General features: G+C 35.4%; 1 pseudogene; it reads right to left on the reverse strand.

Annotated features, from left to right (window-relative positions):
- Positions 1–1,634: 1,634 nt before the first annotated feature.
- LOC139316798 (immunoglobulin superfamily member 10-like) lies at positions 1,635–23,229 on the reverse strand (annotated as a pseudogene).
- Positions 23,230–24,392: the final 1,163 nt, after the last annotated feature.

The following is a 24,392-nucleotide window of genomic DNA, read 5'->3' on the forward strand; positions in this document are numbered from 1 at the left end:
CTATTTATTTTATTTTTATTCTGCTCTTTCTCAGATTCTAATTGAAGATGCTTTTGACTGAGTGTCCCTAAAAGACAAACTATGAATACAGAGAGTGAAATATATAAATTGAGCAAAACTCACAATAAGAGCAAGAATACGAGCAAGAGCTTCCATTCCCACCATTAATTTCATGTACAGTGACATTTGCACAAGTGGCTTGTCTCCTGTATTCCATTCATCATGCTTCAGATCACAAGGTTCCCATGGCCAAACATGGGATTCCCAAGGATTTCCTGATAAAGGGCTTGGTGATACCCCCCAAGTTGATCAATAAACTTTTGGGAAAGGCAGAGATGGGGAGCACCCCTGCTGACTCTAGAAATGGCTTTCATCAACCACCATAACTGTGCCAAGCTATAGTTTAGTATACAAAGAGTAAGACTGACAGTGTATCTTGTACTTGTTTCTGTCTGCTTCCCCTCCTATGCAATTGCAAAGTGGCTGAAAGTCTGCACTTCTACTTTTCATTGACTACAGCTTCATGTAAAATATGAAACACAAACAATGAATCTTGTTTATCTTTATTGGAAACAATCATCTTTTTTTATCTGAAGTTTGAATCTGGTTTGTTTGGTAATTATAACTAATCTTAAGTAGTTTTTAAGGTGTAGATATAACTCTGATCTGGAGGTGAACTTTCAAATTTGTCCACATGACCACCCTGGAAATGGGACAATCATTTTATTTTTGTAATGAAAAAAAGCATTACAATTCTTTTTTTAAAAAAAATATTCCCATTCCTACACAAACATCAATGTTCCTCCACACAGGTACAAATAAAATTGGAAGTCATTTTTCTTTATTTCTTTTCTTATTTCTCTCATTCCACTTGTCACTTTCCAACTTTTCTGTCTTTTTGATCCCCTACCATTTTTTTAATCTTCTGCTCTTATTTCCATTCAAATTTCTTTTTTTTTATTGTTTTAAATGCAATTCTCTGTGTATGCAGTAGTGGGTTTCAAAACCCGTCGCTACCGGTTCGCTCAAGGGCACGTGCACGTGATGCTTCTGTGCATGCACAGAAGCGTCCGGGCAGGTGAGAAAGCCTCCTGCTGCCCCCGCTACCGGTTTATCCAATCTGGGGCAAACCGGTAGCAACCCACTACTGTTTGTATGTATTACAAAAGTATAATGCAAAACTAAAAAGATATAGTATAGGGTATATAGATATGGAACAATGTAAATTTGGACAAATTTTTTTAAAAATTTGAAATAGAACAAATATAGAATAAATTTCAAATTTCTTCTTTTTATTGCTTTAAATGAAATTTTCTGCATCTGTATTACACAAATATAGTGCAAAACTACAAAGATATAGTATAGGAAATATAAATATAGAACAGTGTCATACAAGAAAATACTTACATTGCTTGAAAACAACAGCAGTCATACAATCGTTAAAACAGGCCAAAGCCTCTCTAATCATGAAGTCCTACATAGCCTTTTGTGTGGGAATAATAAATTACTCTGAATCTTCTGATTTTCTAGTTTTCTAGTTGTTTCTAATCTATTTGCTAACAGCCACACTTTAAGCCTGCTCAGAGTTGGCTGGCTAACCAAGTTTACAGGCATTGCAATGCTAATATGGAAAGAAAAAGTATTTCCTCTGAGATAAGTAAACAACACAAAGGCACTTAAGGTCTTTCTTTTATGCGTCGGGTGGTTTCGGATGAGGGCATGATTTGGAGGGAGCAACCTGTTGTTGCAGTTCAGAAGGAGGTAACCTGCTTTTTTGAGATGGTGGATTACAGTCAGAAGAAACAGGAATCTCAGGAAGTTTCCTTTATTGCATGTGATTCTCAATCTGGATTTGCAGGGCATACTCTTCAGCTGCAATAAGGACAAACAAACAAAAACTCTGAGTAATACTGCTTGACCTAACTGAAGAGCAGCAGTACAAAATCAGCTCTGGGTGGCACAAATTTTATTCAGAATATCACAAGTGTAAAGTAGCATAGGATTATTGTCAAGTACTCAATTTCCATTACTAATTCAAATCTGGACAAAGCTAGACAGTCTCAGAAATGAAGAACCTGCCATATCAAAATTTCCAATCCAGCACCAAAGTCTAAGTCAACCTTTCCCAGATTGGTAACATTACATCTCCTTACAACAGCCAGCATCGAAATTAAGAGTTGTAATCCAATATATTTGGGGGCTACTGATTTGGAAAATCTGCATCACGATGACTTGATTATCACTTGGCTGCCTTTTGTCTCTCATCTCCAGTCATCTCTACTTGAGATCACATTTTTTTTAAAAAAAAAACTTATTTCAGGACACAGTCTCAGAAAGCCTTGGGTAAATCATCATCATCATCCACTTTAAAAAGTAAACATGGATCAGAAATAAAGAATATCAATTAATTGAAATATAGAAAAATAGATGTACTGTACAAAATTCTTAGGTTGCACAACTCTAGAAATAGTAAAATACAAAAAAGGCCATTCTCATAAAAAAAAAATAAACTAGATCCTAAGTCCTACTAACAAAATATATGTAATTAAATCAGATATAATTAAGCAGTATACAATATAAAAGGCAGGAAAATCTACTATCAAGACTAATCAGAAGCTACAGAGCCTAATCAGAGGATTGCTCCTATTCGTTAAAGTAAAACTAAAGAAATTGAGGAACAAGAAAGTCATTTGACATCCAAAGAAGAAAATTACAAAATAATGGGACTAATTCTGAAAGACTCTCAACTTTGACTTCCCTGTTGGAGTAGTGGGATTGCCAAAAGTACCCAAGGAAGCTGACTAAGTAGATTTTGTTGAGATGTTCCTGCTCAACGGTGAAGATAGGGAGAAGTACCATATTGCATTGCCCCAGAGACTGAAGAGAATTTCTAGGGATAGAGATTATCTACCCCTAATTAGAAACCAGGACAGGATTGTGAAGTTTATGAGAAACAAAAGGACATTATTAAAGTTTATTGTTTAATTTGGCAGGACAAATTTAAGCATAATCATTCTAACCCAAGTTTAATACTGTTTAAAGGTTAATTTAACAAAATCAAATCTAGTTTTTGTCTGCTCTTTGCTAATCTTTGGAACAGGTCCCATGACGGAGCATTTAAGGTGAGGTTTTCCAAAAATCTATGCTTGGCAGAGAAAAAAGAAAAAAAAAACCATGTACCCACTCAGCACATTTTAATAATTTTTATTTTTAAAAATGAGGAACCAATTCAATTTGCAATCACAAATTACAAATTATTTATATAATTCAGCCTTGTAGAGATCAGGCTGAAAGGCAGAGGAAAAAAATCACCCACTTTTATAAAAATCAGGCTTTTTTGGACACATTAAGTAAAATGCTGTATTTTCTCTGTGTTTCCTTTCTTCCCTTCCTGCATGGGCCAGACCTGAACTTCAGTTTTCATTAAAATATATCAAGAAATTAATTTAGGGCATATATATTTCACAGTGACTAATAGATTTAGCATGCTTGGTTGTTAGAAAAAGAGAAGCTTGTTCAGTTTTAAATGGAAGGAATGCCAGGGAGGGAATTACCTTCCCTTTCACGTCTTTTTGCTTTCTTCCTTCTGATGCAGTAAATAATCAAAGCCAAAAAGATAATCAATGGGACTACACTTCCCATGATTATCTTGATGCGGAATATAGGTACTGAATCAGGTAAATCTGAAACACATAAAAATTCATAACAAAATATTGTATGTATGTAGTTATACAAATATATGCATGCACATAGAGAAGGGAAAGCGAGCATATACAAAAGAGGAAAAAAAACAGTCTATTATTTTTTCTGCCCGCCTAACACGTTTAAAAAAAGGGAAAAAAACAAAGCTTTTATTCTTGGCTTCTTTAAAAATGGTTTCTTGAATATATCACACTTGGCATAAACAATCAACCCACAATTTCATTTAACATTTATTCATGTAACTGATTGGCTCTGTCACAATTACAGGTACTGTATATATTTAGATAAGTTGAATATTTCACAATTGACTTAATTCATGTTAAAAATTACAAATTACCACTCAGTCTGAATTTACACATTAAACCAGAAATTAAACAAACTGTATTACGGTTTATATATTTAATATTCCAGGCTATACAGTCTAGCATTCAGAAGTGTGTTACGAAGCTAAGTTAATACCTTCTCCTGGACATGTTATTTGTTTCTCGGTATGATTCTTCCCAGAATTAACATCAACCTCACATCTGAATTTTCCAGAAAGGACTTTTAATTGCAATGTCACCTTCCATGTTCCATTGTCATATACTGGTTGTACAAACATTTCTTTAGTATCTTGAAACAATTTAAATCTGGGTTTTGGTTCCTCAGAAGATTTCACCTCACATGTCAATATTCTTTGGGAACAAAGCTCATTGAGTTTTACTGGAAGCTCTGAAAGAAAAGAAATATGCTCTGCTAAATGATTTAAATACATCATTTTTTAAAAAAAAAAAAACAATAATTGCGTAATAGAGGATTAAATCTTTATCTTTTTGACTACTATTTCCATGCAGAGCCATGGTGGCTTAGAAGTATAAAATGCAATATTTCAGGCTCTGTGTACGGCCAGGAGTTCGATCCTGACTGGTTCAAGGTTGACTCAACCTTCCATCCTTCCAAGGTCGGTAAAATGAGGATCCTTTTGGATATTTGGATATTCTGCAGCAATATTAGGCATTGTTTTAATTCTTTGTTTTGGATCGTATGCATGTAGTGGTGCTGACAGATCATTTTTTGCCCCAATTATTGGCTCTCCAGATGTTGCTAAACTACAAAGCCTGGCATCTCTTTTTGCCAAACTGTCTGGTGCTTCTGGAAGTTGTTATACAACAACATCTACAAGGCCACAGATTTCCTACCCCTGCTTTATTATGTTCCATATCTTTCCAGTCCCATACAACATCATCTAACATCAACATGAAACTGTTGATGTCAGTGTTGAATGTTTTCCAGTGGCAGACAGAATTTCTTGGCTCACTTCAATCTATTGGTATTTGTTAGAGACTTGGGGATCTAAGATGTTATTTTCTGAAGGTTGTCTATCTTATTAATGCTGATCAATTTTTCAAAATTTATAATAAAGATCATATGGGGATATCACCCACAGAAATCCAACTATGGCCAATCCTAAATGCCAATTTGAAGGAGAAAAGAAGTAAAAGAGAGGTGCTCGTAGGTTGATGAAGGGTAGACCGGTATTCAAAAACGCACCATCAACTTGCAACATAATTAATTCATTAAATAACTCCTGGCCATGTTCATTATATGCTTTTACTGTGTAATTTCCGGCATCCATTTTCTTCAATCTATTTATTTTCAGAGTTCCATTAAGAAATAAGTGGTATTTATCTGGTTGTTTTGTTGACATAGTAATCTTATTAGCTATACAATCTGTAATAAACATAGAGTCCTTAGTCCAGATTAAAATATGTGGTCTGGCACTGGGTCTGGGTCTGGGAAGAATAATTTGGTTTCCAATATAACTGTGAATCTTGACATTCTCGGACACAGAACCTACAAAAAAAATGAACAATTTTTTTTCCTTAGATTATCAGTGGAAAAATATGTTCTTACTGCTTTTTAAAATTTATCAGTTTCCTACATATCTTATACAGGGTTTCATCTTCCAAAGAAATTAACATCAGTGTTAAACACATTGCCTTGATTTAAAGTAGTTTGCATATACAACAGTGGTAAGCCTAGAAAGTGTTTGCTGCCTACAGAAGCAATTATATTAAAATCAGTGGTGTTTTGTATTTTTCGGGACAAGTTTCATAATGATCGGCATTCAGAAGAGCCTGTTATAACAGAATAACAGAATTGGAATGTATCTTGAAGGTCTTCTAGTCCACCCCCCTGCTCAAACAAGAAACCCTACACCATTTCACACTGTTGTCTAATATCTTCTTCAAAAGTCCAGTGTTGGAGCATCCACAACTTCTAAAGGCAAGTCACTCCATTGATTAATTGTTCTAGCTGTCAGGAAATTTCTCCTTAAGCAAGTTCTAAGTTGCTTCTCTCTTTGGTTAATTGCTTCATGTTCCTGTGTTGACATGCACAATAGAACTTTCAACCCTGAAGCTGGCCTAACTAAGGCCATTTTGAGACTTCAGTGCTGACACACTGGAGAAGAGGGATAGGGAGGGGAGAATAGAGACAGTTTGGGGTGTTGCAGTCAAAACAAAATACTTTCTCTTGGGAACCAAGGACATTCCCGCAGGTGCTTTGAAAGGAGGGGACTGGAGTCACCTAGCAACTGGACAGTATCCTGATTGGACCATATGACTGATTATTTTGAGAAAGTGACAAACTTTTATTTTTAATTAGTGAAAACCATGGGAATAATTAGAATCGGTTTTCACCAGCCTGTGCCAATATGCCATATCTAATGAACCTATTCTTTGAGGAAATTGCCTGCCTCAGAGTTTTGTTTGCTATGGGTCGTCTAGTTGGAACCCTGACAAAAACTTTACTTAAAAAAAAAATAATTTATCCAAACCAACTTCCCTTTTACTCACATATATACAGTTAAAGGTAACATCTTCCTTGAATAAATGGTAACTATATAAATATACCCAAGTTGTTTTCTCTGGCAACTATACAGAAACAGTTTTTAATTAAAATAAATTTTTATTTGAATATAAATATTTAAAAAAACATAACATAACATATACACAACAAACATTTATACAACATATACACAAAAAGATTATGTTTTCTTCTTAAGCATTTTTTCAAAGTGACATTCTACAATTCTGATAAAGTATTTTTGCGTTCTTCCTTCTGATGCAGTAAATAATCAAAGCCAAAAAGATAATCAATGTGACTACACTTCCCATGATTATCAGGATGAGGAATATAGGTCCTAGATCAGGTAAATTTGGAACACAGAAAAATTCATAAGAAAATATTGTATGTATGTAGTTATACAAATATATGCATGCACATAGAGAAGGGAAAGCGAGCATTTACAAAAGAGGAAAAAAAACAGTATTATTTTTTCTGCCCGCCTAACATGTTTTAAAAAAGGGAAAAAAACAAAGCTTTTATTCTTGGCTTCTTTAAAAATGGTTTCTTCAATATATCACAGTTGGCATAAACAATCAACCCACAATATCATTTAGCATTTATTCATGTAACTGATTGGCTCTGTCACAATTACAGGTACTGTATATATTTAGATAAGTTGAATATTTCACAATTGACTTAATTCATGTTAAAAATTACAAATTACCACTCAGTCTGAATTTACACATTAAGCCAGAAATTAAACAAACTGTATTACGGTTTATATATTTAATATTCCAGGCTATACAGTCTAGCATTCAGAAGTGTGTTACGAAGCTAAGTTAATACCTTCTCCTGGACATGTTATTTGTTTCTCGGTATGATTCTTCCCAGAATTAACATCAACCTCACATCTGAATTTTCCAGAAAGGACTTTTAATTGCAATGTCACCTTCCATGTTCCATTGTCATATACTGGTTGTACAAACATTTCTTTAGTATCTTGAAACAATTTAAATCTGGGTTTTGGTTCCTCAGAAGATTTCACCTCACATGTCAATATTCTTTGGGAACAAAGCTCATTGAGTTTTACTGGAAGCTCTGAAAGAAAAGAAATATGCTCTGCTAAATGATTTAAATACATCATTTTTTTAAAAAAAAAAACAATAATTGCGTAATAGAGGATTAAATCTTTATCTTTTTGACTACTATTTCCATGCAGAGCCATGGTGGCTTAGAAGTATAAAATGCAATATTTCAGGCTCTGTGTACGGCCAGGAGTTCGATCCTGACTGGTTCAAGGTTGACTCAACCTTCCATCCTTCCAAGGTCGGTAAAATGAGGATCCTTTTGGATATTTGGATATTCTGCAGCAATATTAGGCATTGTTTTAATTCTTTGTTTTGGATCGTATGCATGTAGTGGTGCTGACAGATCATTTTTTGCCCCAATTATTGGCTCTCCAGATGTTGCTAAACTACAAAGCCTGGCATCTCTTTTTGCCAAACTGTCTGGTGCTTCTGGAAGTTGTTATTCAACAACATCTACAAGGCCACAGATTTCCTACCCCTGCTTTATTATGTTCCATATCTTTCCAGTCCCATACAACATCATCTAACATCAACATGAAACTGTTGATGTCAGTGTTGAATGTTTTCCAGTGGCAGACAGAATTTCTTGGCTCACTTCAATCTATTGGTATTTGTTAGAGACTTGGGGATCTAAGATGTTATTTTCTGAAGGTTGTCTATCTTATTAATGCTGATCAATTTTTCAAAATTTATAATAAAGATCATATGGGAATATCACCCACAGAAATCCAACTATGGCCAATCCTAAATGCCAATTTGAAGGAGAAAAGAAGTAAAAGAGAGGTGCTCGTAGGTTGATGAAGGGTAGACCGGTATTCAAAAACTCACCATCAACTTGCAACATAATTAATTCATTAAATAACTCCTGGCCATGTTCATCATGTGCTTTTACTGTGTAATTTCCGGCATCCATTTTCTTCAATCTATTTATTTTCAGAGTTCCATTAAGAAATAAGTGGTATTTATCTGGTTGTTTAGTTGACATAGTAATCTTATTAGCTATACAATCTGTAATAAACATAGAGTCCTTAGTCCAGATTAAATAATATGGTCTGGAACTGGGTCTGGGTCTGGGAAGAATAATTTGGTTTCCAATATAACTGTGAATCTTGACATTCTCAGACACAGAACCTACAAAAAAAATGAACAATTTTTTTTCCTTAGATTATCAGTGGAAAAATATGTTCTTACTACTTTTTAAAATTTATCAGTTTCCTACATATCTTATACAGGGTTTCATCTTCCAAAGAAATTAACATCAGTGTTAAACACATTGCCTTGATTTAAAGTAGTTTGCATATACAACAGTGGTAAGCCTAGAAAGTGTTTGCTGCCTACAGAAGCAATTATATTAAAATCAGTGGTGTTTTGTATTTTTCGGGACAAGTTTCATAATGATCGGCATTCAGAAGAGCCTGTTATAACAGAATAACAGAATTGGAATGTATCTTGAAGGTCTTCTAGTCCACCCCCCTGCTCAAACAAGAAACCCTACACCATTTCACACTGTTGTCTAATATCTTCTTCAAAAGTCCAGTGTTGGAGCATCCACAACTTCTAAAGGCAAGTCACTCCATTGATTAATTGTTCTAGCTGTCAGGAAATTTCTCCTTAGTTCTAAGTTGCTTCTCTCTTTGGTTAGTTCCTTCATGTTCCTGTGTTGACATGCACAATAGAACTTTCAACCCTGAAGCTGGCCTAACTAAGGCCATTTTGAGACTTCAGTGCTGACACACTGGAGAAGAGGGATAGGGAGGGGAGAATAGAGACAGTTTGGGGTGTTGCAGTCAAAACAAAATACTTTCTCTTGGGAACCAAGGACATTCCCGCAGGTGCTTTGAAAGGAGGGGACTGGAGTCACCTAGCAACTGGACAGTATCCTGATTGGACCATATGACTGATTATTTTGAGAAAGTGACAAACTTTTATTTTTAATTAGTGAAAACCATGGGAATAATTAGAATCGGTTTTCACCAGCCTGTGCCAATATGCCATATCTAATGAACCTATTCTTTGAGGAAATTGCCTGCCTCAGAGTTTTGTTTGCTATGGGTCGTCTAGTTGGAACCCTGACAAAAACTTTACTTAAAAAAAAAATAATTTATCCAAACCAACTTCCCTTTTACTCACATATATACAGTTAAAGGTAACATCTTCCTTGAATAAATGGTAACTATATAAATATACCCAAGTTGTTTTCTCTGGCAACTATACAGAAACAGTTTTTAATTAAAATAAATTTTTATTTGAATATAAATATTTAAAAAAACATAACATAACATATACACAACAAACATTTATACAACATATACACAAAAAGATTATGTTTTCTTCTTAAGCATTTTTTCAAAGTGACATTCTACAATTCTGATAAAGTATTTTTGCGTTCTTCCTTCTGATGCAGTAAATAATCAAAGCCAAAAAGATAATCAATGTGACTACACTTCCCATGATTATCAGGATGAGGAATATAGGTCCTAGATCAGGTAAATTTGGAACACAGAAAAATTCATAAGAAAATATTGTATGTATGTAGTTATACAAATATATGCATGCACATAGAGAAGGGAAAGCGAGCATTTACAAAAGAGGAAAAAAAACAGTATTATTTTTTCTGCCCGCCTAACATGTTTTAAAAAAGGGAAAAAAACAAAGCTTTTATTCTTGGCTTCTTTAAAAATGGTTTCTTCAATATATCACAGTTGGCATAAACAATCAACCCACAATTTCATTTAGCATTTATTCATGTAACTGATTGGCTCTGTCACAATTACAGGTACTGTATATATTTAGATAAGTTGAATATTTCACAATTGACTTAATTCATGTTAAAAATTACAAATTACCACTCAGTCTGAATTTACACATTAAGCCAGAAATTAAACAAACTGTATTACGGTTTATATATTTAATATTCCAGGCTATACAGTCTAGCATTCAGAAGTGTGTTACGAAGCTAAGTTAATACCTTCTCCTGGACATGTTATTTGTTTCTCGGTATGATTCTTCCCAGAATTAACATCAACCTCACATCTGAATTTTCCAGAAAGGACTTTTAATTGCAATGTCACCTTCCATGTTCCATTGTCATATACTGGTTGTACAAACATTTCTTTAGTATCTTGAAACAATTTAAATCTGGGTTTTGGTTCCTCAGAAGATTTCACCTCACATGTCAATATTCTTTGGGAACAAAGTTCATTGAGTTTTACTGGAAGCTCTGAAAGAAAAGAAATATGCTCTGCTAAATGATTTAAATACATCATTTTTTTAAAAAAAAAAACAATAATTGCGTAATAGAGGATTAAATCTTTATCTTTTTGACTACTATTTCCATGCAGAGCCATGGTGGCTTAGAAGTATAAAATGCAATATTTCAGGCTCTGTGTACGGCCAGGAGTTCGATCCTGACTGGTTCAAGGTTGACTCAACCTTCCATCCTTCCAAGGTCGGTAAAATGAGGATCCTTTTGGATATTTGGATATTCTGCAGCAATATTAGGCATTGTTTTAATTCTTTGTTTTGGATCGTATGCATGTAGTGGTGCTGACAGATCATTTTTTGCCCCAATTATTGGCTCTCCAGATGTTGCTAAACTACAAAGCCTGGCATCTCTTTTTGCCAAACTGTCTGGTGCTTCTGGAAGTTGTTATTCAACAACATCTACAAGGCCACAGATTTCCTACCCCTGCTTTATTATGTTCCATATCTTTCCAGTCCCATACAACATCATCTAACATCAACATGAAACTGTTGATGTCAGTGTTGAATGTTTTCCAGTGGCAGACAGAATTTCTTGGCTCACTTCAATCTATTGGTATTTGTTAGAGACTTGGGGATCTAAGATGTTATTTTCTGAAGGTTGTCTATCTTATTAATGCTGATCAATTTTTCAAAATTTATAATAAAGATCATATGGGAATATCACCCACAGAAATCCAACTATGGCCAATCCTAAATGCCAATTTGAAGGAGAAAAGAAGTAAAAGAGAGGTGCTCGTAGGTTGATGAAGGGTAGACCGGTATTCAAAAACTCACCATCAACTTGCAACATAATTAATTCATTAAATAACTCCTGGCCATGTTCATCATGTGCTTTTACTGTGTAATTTCCGGCATCCATTTTCTTCAATCTATTTATTTTCAGAGTTCCATTAAGAAATAAGTGGTATTTATCTGGTTGTTTAGTTGACATAGTAATCTTATTAGCTATACAATCTGTAATAAACATAGAGTCCTTAGTCCAGATTAAATAATATGGTCTGGAACTGGGTCTGGGTCTGGGAAGAATAATTTGGTTTCCAATATAACTGTGAATCTTGACATTCTCAGACACAGAACCTACAAAAAAAATGAACAATTTTTTTTCCTTAGATTATCAGTGGAAAAATATGTTCTTACTACTTTTTAAAATTTATCAGTTTCCTACATATCTTATACAGGGTTTCATCTTCCAAAGAAATTAACATCAGTGTTAAACACATTGCCTTGATTTAAAGTAGTTTGCATATACAACAGTGTTAAGCCTAGAAAGTGTTTGCTGCCTACAGAAGCAATTATATTAAAATCAGTGGTGTTTTGTATTTTTCGGGACAAGTTTCATAATGATCGGCATTCAGAAGAGCCTGTTATAACAGAATAACAGAATTGGAATGTATCTTGAAGGTCTTCTAGTCCACCCCCCTGCTCAAACAAGAAACCCTACACCATTTCACACTGTTGTCTAATATCTTCTTCAAAAGTCCAGTGTTGGAGCATCCACAACTTCTAAAGGCAAGTCACTCCATTGATTAATTGTTCTAGCTGTCAGGAAATTTCTCCTTAGTTCTAAGTTGCTTCTCTCTTTGGTTAATTGCTTCATGTTCCTGTGTTGACATTCACAATAGAACTTTCAACCCTGAAGCTGGCCTAACTAAGGCCATTTTGAGACTTCAGTGCTGACACACTGGAGAAGAGGAATAGGGATAGGGAGAATAGAGACAGTTTGGGGTGTTGCAGTCAAAACAAAATACTTTGTCTTGGGAACCAAGGACATTCCCGCAGGTGCTTTGAAAGGAGGGGACTGGAGTCACCTAGCAACTGGACAGTATCCTGATTGGACCATATGACTGATTATTTTGAGAAAATGACAAACTTTTATTTTTAATTAGTGAAAACCATGGGAATAATTAGAATCGGTTTTCACCAGCCTGTGCCAATATGCCATATCTAATGAACCTATTCTTTGAGGAAATTGCCTGCCTCAGAGTTTTGTTTGCTATGGGTCGTCTAGTTGGAACCCTGACAAAAACTTTACTTTAAAAAAAATTAACTCATCCAAACCAACTTCCCTTTTACTCATGTATATATTGTTAAAGATAATACCTTGAATAATAGTAACTATATAAATATACCCAAGTTGTTTTCTCTGGGAACTATACAGAAACAGTTTGATAATGTCTTTTTCAGAATGTTTCCTTTAACTTCCTAGCCTAGTCTATTGCTCTGAGATTTCTGATGGTTTCCATCCAAATATCAATCATATCTAACCCCAATTTTATGTTTGCCATACTAGCAGTCGTTGGATTCAGCCAGTTCATACTGGTTCAGGCAAACCAGTAGCTAACTTTCTGAACAGTTTGACGAAATCTCCTTCCTTTTCTTTTTCCCACCTTATGAGCTTCATCCTGTCAGGAAGGCACGAAGGAAGCATTCTGGTGTGCCTGTGTGTTTTGTTTCTAGCCTAATCCTTATCTTTATTATTGCCCTGCTTAAATGTTTCAAAAACAGAATACAAACTCAAATTCAAAGCCCAACAGAGGGCATAACACCTCAATACAAATTTTCACCCATCGAGCCCACAAACTGGAAGACATTTCTATGTTCTCCTCTGTGCTGATAATGCAGATGATTCAAAAACACCTATTGGTCTTAGAGGGGTATTGAGAAGACTAACATGGTATTGCAAGGAAGACTAGTTAGTACTTAATTATCAGAAAAGCAAAATTTTGGCATTTGCCATAAGGCAAAGGCCCAAGAACCTTGGCCAAAAGATTGACCAGGTCTCTGGTTTCAAATACCTGGGGTAATCCTTCATTCTACCAACAGTAGGAAACCTCATGGGAACTATGTTGTGGAAAATGCACAGAGGTGCTCATCTGCCATCCTTGAATTTCAAGACAAGTGGAGGCCACAATTTACCTGCAACATTCAAATTATTCAAAACTGAGCGAATAGCACAACTTCTTAATGGTGCCCAGTTGAGTCCCATTTCCTATTCTACATCATTAGAACTTGTTAAATCCAAGTTTTTTAATATTGGGCCTTTAAGTCCAAAAATGTGTATCTGATAACACCCCGAAACTGGGTGTTATCATATACATATTTGTATACAATAGGCCTCTTGAAAATAGAGGCTAGAATATAGGTGATTGACTCAAACTATTTTTTCCCCTTAACTTTGCTCCATTAACTAGTTTAATTCATGTGAAAAAAGGTAATGGCAACTAAAATTTCATCTTTGGCTTTTTCTCCAGGTTGTCTACTCAGCATGAATATGATCAGCCCAAAGCACTCATTAAACAGCCTGTAGTAGACACAGAGCAATAATTGGACCTAGCCATGCCCTTATCTTTATTGCCAGTGAATCCAACAGGTATTCTGCCCAGAAAGACAAAATCCCCATTCTCTCCCCACTCCTGGGGAAAGGATACTACAAAATCCCCATTCCCACCCCACTCTAGGGCCAGCCAGAGATGGTATTTGCGGGTTCTCCAAACTATTCAAAATTTCCACTTCCAGTTCTCCATAACCTCCATAATTAGCAATTATATGGTGTTTGTGTGTCTATATTTTTCTTGACTGTACACCGCCTTGAGTCCTACGGGAGAAAGGCGGTATAGAAATATAATAAATAAATAAAATAAATAAATAAATAACCTGTCAGAACCTTCTGAATAGCACCCCTGCTCCTGGATTTCTGGACAGAGAGAACATGACCTTATGAGATGACAAAGAGATGCTACCGAAGGAATAGTCAAACAAGAGGCAGCATAGCTCATAACTGGATGCTGATCAGGGCAAAAGGTTCAGAAGAGACCCTCACTAGTTTCTCAGGCTATAAAGGAGACAGAGGTGGGATTGTACTTTCAGACTTGCAAAATTTTGTCAGTGTAGCTTTATAATAAACTAGAATTAGGTCATCTGGTTATCATCCCTAACTAGTTTATCCATATGGCCAATACATGTACATGTACTTGCCGTAATAAACAAAAAGTGATGGGAAAGTATACATAAGAAATATAGGTAAGATTGGTCCGCACCTTTTTACTTTTTCAAAGGCCCTGAAGAAATGTTTCTGGGAATCCCAAACTGATTCAGATTGATCAAGTGGCTTGTTTGATGGTGTTCATAGCCTTAGGGAATGGGAGAAGTTTTAAATTGTGGTATTTTTATTGCTGTATGTACCTGGAGTCATAATGTGTGAGTTGGATGACCACATAAATTTGTTTAATAAATAAATAAATAAATAAATAAATAAATAAATAAATAATAAATAAATAAATAAATAATAAATAAATAAATAAATAAATAAATAAATAAATAAATATATGCTATAGAAAACTGGACTTTTTGTAAATGTTTTGCTCCATGTGGATTTGAGTTATTTCCATGGATACATTATTTTATTTGGCTAAAGCAATTTCTGTGGGAAGAATTATGTTGAAAAACTAGAATACAGGTAGTCACAACAAGAATTGAGCCCACAATTTCAACCATATGACGTAACAGTTATAAAGTGGGTCACCAAGTGACCAGATATTATTTTATGACTTTTTTGTGGCTGTGATCAAGCAAACACGGTGATCGCAAAGCAAATGTCACAGATGATAATTGAATGCCACAGTTGTTAAGCAAATCTATTTTTCGCTATGGGGAGGGATTTTGCCAGAAACTGGAAATAAACATCAGTTTCTGCCAAAAAAGCCAAAAATTGCAGTCATGTGATCACAGGGTGCTGCAAATAATTGTAAATGCAGCTGTTAACAAGCATTTAAAATGTAGTCATGTGATCATGGCAGGACCCCAGACATTAGAATTTTGACTGTGGGGATAAGCAGCTTTTTGGATATCTGCTGTAAGTTTCAACAGTTGCTAAGCAACCTGTCATAAGCACAGACTACCTGTATAATCATAGCCATTTCACAAAGCCCCAAAAATCATTACAAATGCTTTGAGGAATGTAAAAATAGGCCTTTTTTAGCTTTGCATTCCATTTCTCCCAAATGCTCAAATTGCCATTTAGTTGACTACTCATCCAATTTAATAAAATCCTTTTCATAACTACTTTTGTTTTTTATAATCATGAATATTTTAGTATTGTCTACAAACTGCTTACCCTTAACTTTTATGAACAAATTAAAAATACTGGTCTAAACATAGGTCCTTGAAGGAGTCTATTTCTTTTTTCTCTTCTGCCTATTCTCAGCTATGAGCTTTCATTTAAATTGTGAGTCTGCAATTAGATTAAGAGGAGAAGGAAAAGGAGAAGCTAATAACATATGCATTCCCTTCCGTCCAAATTGTGATAAACCTAATGAAACATAAAGATAATTAGACCTATAGGGATATGTTTATGACAATAGAATAGAATAGAATAGAATAGAATAGAATAGAATAGAATAGAATAGAATAGAATAGAATAGAATAGAATAGAATAGAATAATAACTTAATTATCACTTTGAATATACACTAATCGGCATGCGTTAAAATGAAATTTCGTTGCGTACAGCTCTCAAAGGGTCACCACCTCCAATATACACTACATAAACATGACAAAATAAATAAATAAATAAATAAATAAATAAATAAATAAATGCAAAATTATGTATATATCCACAAATAATATATGACACAGAGAAACAACACAGTCTAGTTCGGATGTATACATGTACTGTACATGGCGAGATTAACAGACAGATGGCATAGGGGACAAAGCTGTTACAGAATCAGTAGTCCTGCTAGAAATACTTCAAAACCTCCTCCCAGAATGTGATTGTGATGGTGCTACTTATTATCATATATGGTGGACATGTAAAAAAGTTAAAGCATTTTGGATCAAAATATGGTGGATTATCCAAAATATTCTTAAAAAGAAGATAAAGTTTAGTCCACAGTTGTTTTTGTTGGGTATAATCACAGATTGTACGGTTATAGAGACTAAATTGATCTTAAATTTAATAACTGCAGCTAGACTTTTGGTGGCACAATATTGGAAGAAGGAAGATCTGCCTACTATTGAAGAATGAACATTAAAAGTAGCGAATTTAGCAAAAATGGCGAAAATTTCAGCTTATTTGAAAGATCATTCACAAGAAAGATATATATCAGAATGGAGAAGGTGGATTGATTATATTCAAAACAAATATTGGACTAAAAAGTATCAAATAGATTATGAATGAGTAGAAAAATTAAGACTATTCATATTTAGTTAAGTAAAAGGGGGGTTAAAGTGTGAAGGAGGAGATAGGAATCCATAGATAGTTAGCTTAGTTTAGTATAGGATTGTTTATTTTATTTTTTTTATTTTATTTTAAATTTATATACCGCCCTTCTCCCTGAGGATTCAGGGCGGTGTACAGTGGTGAGGACTCAGGGCGGTGTTAATTGTTATACCCTGTATTTTGCTCTGGGAAGTCCGGGGGAGGGGGTTGGGGGAGTAAGGAAGGGAGGGGGGGATGGGAAAATATTTGTAAAAAATTTTTTTGGTAAAACTCTTTAATAAAAACAATTGTGAAAAAAAAAAACCTCCTCCCAGAGGGGAGCAACAGAAATGGACCATAAAGTGTGTGCATGGGGTCTCTAACAATGCTTTGAGCACATAGCACTTACAAGCAGTATCCTGAATGACAGGAAGCGAGCTTCCTATAATCTTCTCGGCTGTCCTTACCAGTCTCTGTATATACTTTCTATCTGAGGCACCGCTGCCACCAAACCAAACAGTGATGCAATATGTTAAAATGTTCTCAATTGTGCCTCTGTAAAAAGTGGCCAGGACAAAAGGAGAAAGATGTGCTCACCTCATCCGATGCAAATGCTGGTTTGTACCCTTCACTAAGGATGATGTGTGGAGAGACCAGTTCAGATTGTTAGTTATCTACATCCCCAGATACTTAATACTGATTACTAACCTGTACAGCTGCATCCTTGATTATAAGTGGAATATGATGCTGGCTCTTTCTAAAATCTATAATACCTCCTTTGTTTTATTAACATTTAGAATCAGGTTATTTTTATTGCACCAGTCCACCAGAGCCTTCACTTCTTCCCTAAAAGCATCTTGATTCTCATCCCAGATAAGACCCACCACTGCCATGTCATCCGCATACTTCACAATATGATTTATAGCAGATTTGGCACAGCAGTTGGGGGTCATCAAGGTGAACAGTAGCAGACTCAAGACACAGCCCTGTGGGAAACCCATATTCAAGCAGGTGGAGTTGGACACTTTGTTTCCAACTCGCACAAACTGTAAATTTTACCCCACATGATTTACAATTAAAAAGGGACATTCAGAAATGAAAAGAACATTTTTTGACTGCAGAAGCATAATATTAAAAAGGTTTCTTCTTTCCCAGGTTAATAAGTTTGTTGCCCAGAGATTTAAGCTTATTTATTTATTTAGAGTATGGCGATGGGACAATTAGTCAAGAGATTACAATGTTAGTACCTAATAGTTAGGACCCAAATTGTTGGGGACAAGATGCTGACTCTGTAAACTGCTCAGAGAGGGCTGTGAAGTCCTGTGAATTGGTATATAAGTCTAAGTGCTATTGCTATTGCTATTTGTCTGCCAAAGAGTTAAGATAGCTTTTCTCAGCCTACTGCCAATCAGATGCACTGGATTTTCAATCCATTAATATCCTATTTTAAATTCTAAAGCATCTGAAAGGTATCACATTTGGGAAGAAGTTCTTTAAAGTTAAAGCAAAGTCTGTACTGTTTTTCATTAGAAGGAGGAAAACACTCCTAATTTGTCTATGGAGATTTTCAGTCATGCAGGTCATGGTTGTCCCAAAGGTGCTTTTTCAAGCAGCAACTAGACTTTCTGGTTTTCAAGGGTGAAGGGACACAGGGCAGAAAACATCCTGCAGAAATCACAGGTCCACAACACAGTCCTTTCAGCAAGTCTAAGAAGGCTCCATACCCATTTGCATTAGTCAGGTGACCCTGAGAACACAGACAAACTTCCAAGTGGCCTCAACGACTCTCCAAAAGAATGCAAATGACCAGCTGTCTGCATGAAATATAAATCCTTCCATTCTCCAGCAACCAAGTCAGAACTGAAGAAGCTTCTTGGATGAGAAGCGAAACATCTTCAAAGAAAAACAAGAAAGTCCTGTTCCCTTTTGAAAAAGCACCTTTGGGACTCCTAATTTGTTTTGCTGATAAAATTCTGAATGGCAGTTATATTTTTCATTGCACTGCTTAAGGGTAATCAGAAAGGTTATCACTAAACATTTCGCATTCAACATTTTTTCAAACATTCTTCCCAACTTCAATAGTTCATTATAGTAATGCTGCCGTAGATAAACGTAATCTGTTTTTGGTTCAATCCTATTTATCTTTGGGACTGTTAGCAACAGGTAGAAAATGCCTACCCAGTATAGGCCAGTTGGGAGGGAGCATTATGGCTATATATAACCAAAAGATTAGGAGGAAAAGGGCTTCACATTCAGGAACAGCTTGCTCTGGTGGTCAAAATAACACATACCTTTCTAATATTTAGGAAATATATAAAAAGTATATTTCAGAGCTTTTGTTATAGAAAAATCCACTTAATTTGACAGTAAAGATGGTAAATAAATGGATTCTATTTTATTTCAAATGGGGTTCAGTATGGTATTTTATATTTTATGTATATAGCTTAATGTGCATACAGTTTAATATTTTCCAAATAATAAAATCCTAAATGAAAAGAGTGTCAATTGAAATTTTGATAGAAGTTTTCTCTTTTTATTGCCTATTACAAATATAATTTTTAAGAAAGCAATTTGGCTGATTCTAAACTATTTCAGGTTTGTTATTTTTCAGTATTTGCATTACAATACTATTTTTCTCTGATAACCTTTTTGTAAATGTATTAAACTGCTGGGTGTTCTCAAGTATTCACAATATTGCATCCTATGTTCCATAACTTCTAGAATGTCCATAGCTGACTTTCATAAACATCAATAAACTTGTACAAAACCTAAACTCTACTAAATCCTAGGAGACTCGTTTCCAATCTTAATAGTTGAAAGTCTACCACTTTGAGAACGCCAACAAGTCGGGAAGATGGCTGGCATACAGATTAAAAAAAGAACAGGAAAAATCAAATTCTTATACTAGAAGACTCCAATGGAGATATCTTGACAAAAGAAGTGGACAAGTTAGAAAGAGCGAGAGAATTTTACAAAACTTTATATAAAGAGGAAGCGATTGATCCAGATAAAACTGTACAATACCTGATGGAAGCTAACTTGCCACAGATAACGGAAGAAGAGAGAGAAATGCTAAATAACAAAATCACAGTGGAAGAACTCAAATTGGCTCTTGCCAAAATCAAGCAAAACAAAACACCAGGCCCAGATGGTCTCCCGGGGGAAATTTATGCAAAATTCGAGGAAGAATTACAATTAGAACTGTTAGATATATTTAATGAGGTATTAGTTGGTACAAGAATCCCAGATTCCTGGAAAGAAACTTATATTACACTCATATTGAAAGAAGGTGCTGATTCGAAACAGATAGCAAATTATAGGCCGATTTCTTTGTTAAATTCAGATTACAAATTATTTACAAGTATAATTGTGGAAAGATTAAAAAAAATTCTAAATGGCTGGATTCACAATGATCAGAAAGGATTCCTCCCAGGGAGGCAAATGAGGGATAACGTGAGGACTGTAATAAATGTCATAGAATATTATGAACAGCACCCGGAAAAACAGCTGGCGTTAGTGTTCTTGGACGCCCAAAAGGCGTTTGACAACTTAAATTGGAAATTTATGATCAACCAAATTGATTTAATGGGATTTGGGACAAATTTTAGAAAGATGATCAAAAATATTTACCATAAACAGAGGGCAAGCATTTTAATAAATGGGGACAAGACACGGATATTTTGGATACAAAAGGGAGTTAGACAGGGATGCCCCCTGTCCCCTCTACTCTTTATAATGGCGCTGGAAATCCTACTCAGAAAGATCAGAGATAACAAAGAAATCAAAGGACTACAAATTAAGAAAGAAATTTTTAAAACACAAGCCTTCGCAGATGACGTGGCCTTAATAATGGAAGATCCCTTGAAATCTGGCCCCAAATTACTCCAGGAAGTACAACAGTATGGAGAAGTCGCTGGCTTCAAGCTTAACAAAACCAAAACTAAAATTTTAGCAAGTAATATGACAGAGACAAACAAGAAAGAGCTAGAAAAGTCCTTAGAACTCCAGATAGCAAAGAAAATAAAATATTTGGGAATATGGATTACTGCAAGATATTCCTATTCAAAGGAGGATAACTACACTCCACTACTACAAAAAATAAAGCAGGATATAGACAGATGGAAGAAGTTAAAACTGTCTTTTACAGGTAAGATCTCAGCAATTAAAATGAATATTCTCCCCAAGATTATATTTTTATTTCAAACTATTCCAGTGAACATTGATAAAAAATATTTCCTAGATCTGGAAAAGAAGGTGCGAGAATTTTTGTGGGAAGGGAAGAAGGCAAGGATGGCATATAAAACACTGCAAGGGAAAAGAAGCATGGGTGGCTTCAGATTACCCGATTGGGAAGCATATCAGAAGGCGGCCAAATTAGTATGGATCAAAGAATGGGTTTCATTACAAAACAAGTGAATTCTGACGTTAGAAGGCCACAATCTACAGGCAGGCTGGCACGCTTATTTATGGGGCCTAAAGAATAAAAAGAACTCATATTTCCACAAACACAAATTAAGGGAGACCCTGATTCAAACATGGGAAGAAATTAGACAAAGATTTTACACGAAAGTACCGATCTGGCTCTCAATTATGGAGGCTTTGACTACCTCTAATAAAAGGGATATTTTGAAATTCGGCACGTACAAAGATATATTAGATGAAAATGGTATTCTTAAATCACGAGAAATATTAAGTAATCAAGGTTTCAATTTAGATTGGTGGAGCTACCTGCAGATAAGCTCTAGATATCAAAAAGATAGGGATCAATTTGGTATAGAGACAAAGTACAACAATTTGGATAAAATTATGTTGGGGATTGAAAAGAAAATGCTAGCGAGATTTTACAACTTCTTATTAGGCGAAGACAGAGCAGAAGGAATAGCTAGGAATCAACTAAGCATTTGGGAAAAAAATATTGGCTATAGACTAAATTTCAGTGACTGGGAGGAGGCTTGGAATAGAAATTATAATCTCACTAAATCAGCAACTTACAGGGAGAACCACTATAAAATATTTCATAGATGGTATCTAGCCCCAGCTAGACTAGCAAAAATATTTTCCAGTGCCTCAGCAATATGTTGGAAATGTGGAAAGGAGGTTGGCACCTTCTTTCATATGTGATGATCCTGCCCGGAGACAAAAAAGTTTTGGACAAAAATATGAATCTGGCTACGAGAAATAGTGGAAGAAGATATAAAACTTTCCCCCGAAATCTTTTTATTAGGAATGATGGGAGATGGACTCTCTAAGGACAAGATACAATTAATTATACATGTTATAACAGCGGCCAGATTAACCTTTGCAAAATACTGGAAGGACAAACAAACCCTTCCAGAGATGACAATAATAAATAAAATCCTAGAATGCGCAGAAATGGCAAAATTAACAAGTGTTCTTAAAGACGATGAGAATTAAAAATTTAAGGCAGTATGGGAAAGGTGGTACAAATGGTGGAATAATAGAACGAGACTATAAGGATATGTCTATTTCTAATAATGGTAGATTTGAAGATACTTGATATGTACATAATGTAAATATGTAACCGCACGACACCTCAGATGTTAATGGAGATTTGATGTTTTCTTTTTTAATTTTTTTTTTAAATCAATAAAGTATTATTAAAAAAGAAAAAAGAAAGAAAGTCTAAATAAGATTAAGACTTGGACTAGGAGGACCCAGGTTTTAGTCCACTCTCAGTTGCAGCAACTAAATGGGAGATTTTGGACCAATCTTTTTCTCTAGTCTCAAAGACTAGCCTAAGGACATTCGCTAACCTTTCACTGACACCTTCAAATCCAACATCTTAGCCCCGGAATACTGTCCTTTCACTTTCAAAAATTTTATTTTAATAAATACTAAACTGTAATAACGTTGTTACTACAGTGAAAACATTTGCAATAAGAGTTCTTCACATTTGCAAAGAAATTCAAAGAATGTTGCATTTTTAAACTCACCTTCCAAGCTGAACAAGATCATTAGGAATTTAATTAGGAATGGGTTGCCCAAATTTATGTTCAAGGCTGTTTTTATCTAGAGAGACAAGGAACTGTATGACACAGCTTATAGTATCTGACACACGTACATCACATTGTTCGTTTTCTCTTCCTCTTCCTCTTCCTCCTTCCCTCCCTCCCATCACCCATGCCATTTGCACTTCAGCTTTTCTTTCTCTAGAAATGAAAATAGCAGAGTCAGTTATAATGGCTATCAGTATCTTTATAAACAGATATTGAAAAAAATATACAACTGGAGTTTTTGTCCTTTCCTTCCAAAATCTTTATTTTCTTCTATGATTTTAAAGAAAAATTGAACAAGGTTTATTGTTCAATTAAACCATCTGGGAGCGCGGGAGGACCCCTTGCAGGGCCGAGCTGAGGATTTTGTACAGTATCTGGATGATAAAATAACTCAGATTCGGGAAGACTTGGCCGCTGACTGGGTTAGTTCAGACGAGATGACTGAGGCAGGCCTTGAGAATGTTTTTTTTTTTTTAGAAACTTTATTAAGGTTTTTTACAGAACAAAAAAAAAGAAATAAAAAAAGAGAAAAAGGAAAAACAAACATTCAAACAGAAACATAAAACACATAAGCATAATAACATTTTCAGTTAGTATCGGATGTGCAGTGTTTTAACTATTTACATAAATAGTGCTTGGTGACATTCAGCTCACTTTTAACCAATATTTAACACACCTTTAGATCTTTCTTTCATTTTGTCATGCAACCACTTGTACCACCTTTCCCACACCATATAATAAACTGACTTCTCATCATTTAATTCATAAGTTAATTTAGTCATCTAAATTAGTCATCAGGCCTTGAGAATGTTATCTGAGAGGAGTTCGATCCTGTGGCTCCCGAGGACGTGGACAGGATCTTGGGACGGCTGAACGCCACCACATGTTTATTGGACCCGTGTCCCTCCTGGTTGGTGCTGGCTTCCCGGGAGGTTACACGAGGCTGGCTCCAGGGAATTATCAACGCTTCTTTGAGTGAGGGTGTCCTGCCGGCCGCCTTGAAAGAGGTGGTGGTGAGGCCTCTCCTCAAGAAGCCATCCCTGGATCCGGCTGTTTTGGTTAACTATCGTCCAGTCTCCAACCTTCGCTTTATTGCGAAGGTTGTTGAGAGTGTGGTGGCACGACAGCTTTCACAGTACCTGGATGAAGCTGTCTATTTGGATCTGCTCCAGTCCGGCTTCAGACCTGGGTTGAAGAGCACAGAAACGGCATTGGTCGTGTTGGTGGATGATCTCTGGAGGGCTCGGGATAGGGGTTATTCCTCTATCCTGGTCCTGTTAGACCTCTCAGCGGC

Source organism: Pituophis catenifer, unplaced genomic scaffold (assembly GCF_029215685.1).
Source record: "Pituophis catenifer annectens isolate HBS135680 unplaced genomic scaffold, rPitCat1.0.hap2 SCAF_4, whole genome shotgun sequence".
Classification (NCBI taxonomy): domain Eukaryota; kingdom Metazoa; phylum Chordata; class Lepidosauria; order Squamata; family Colubridae; genus Pituophis; species Pituophis catenifer.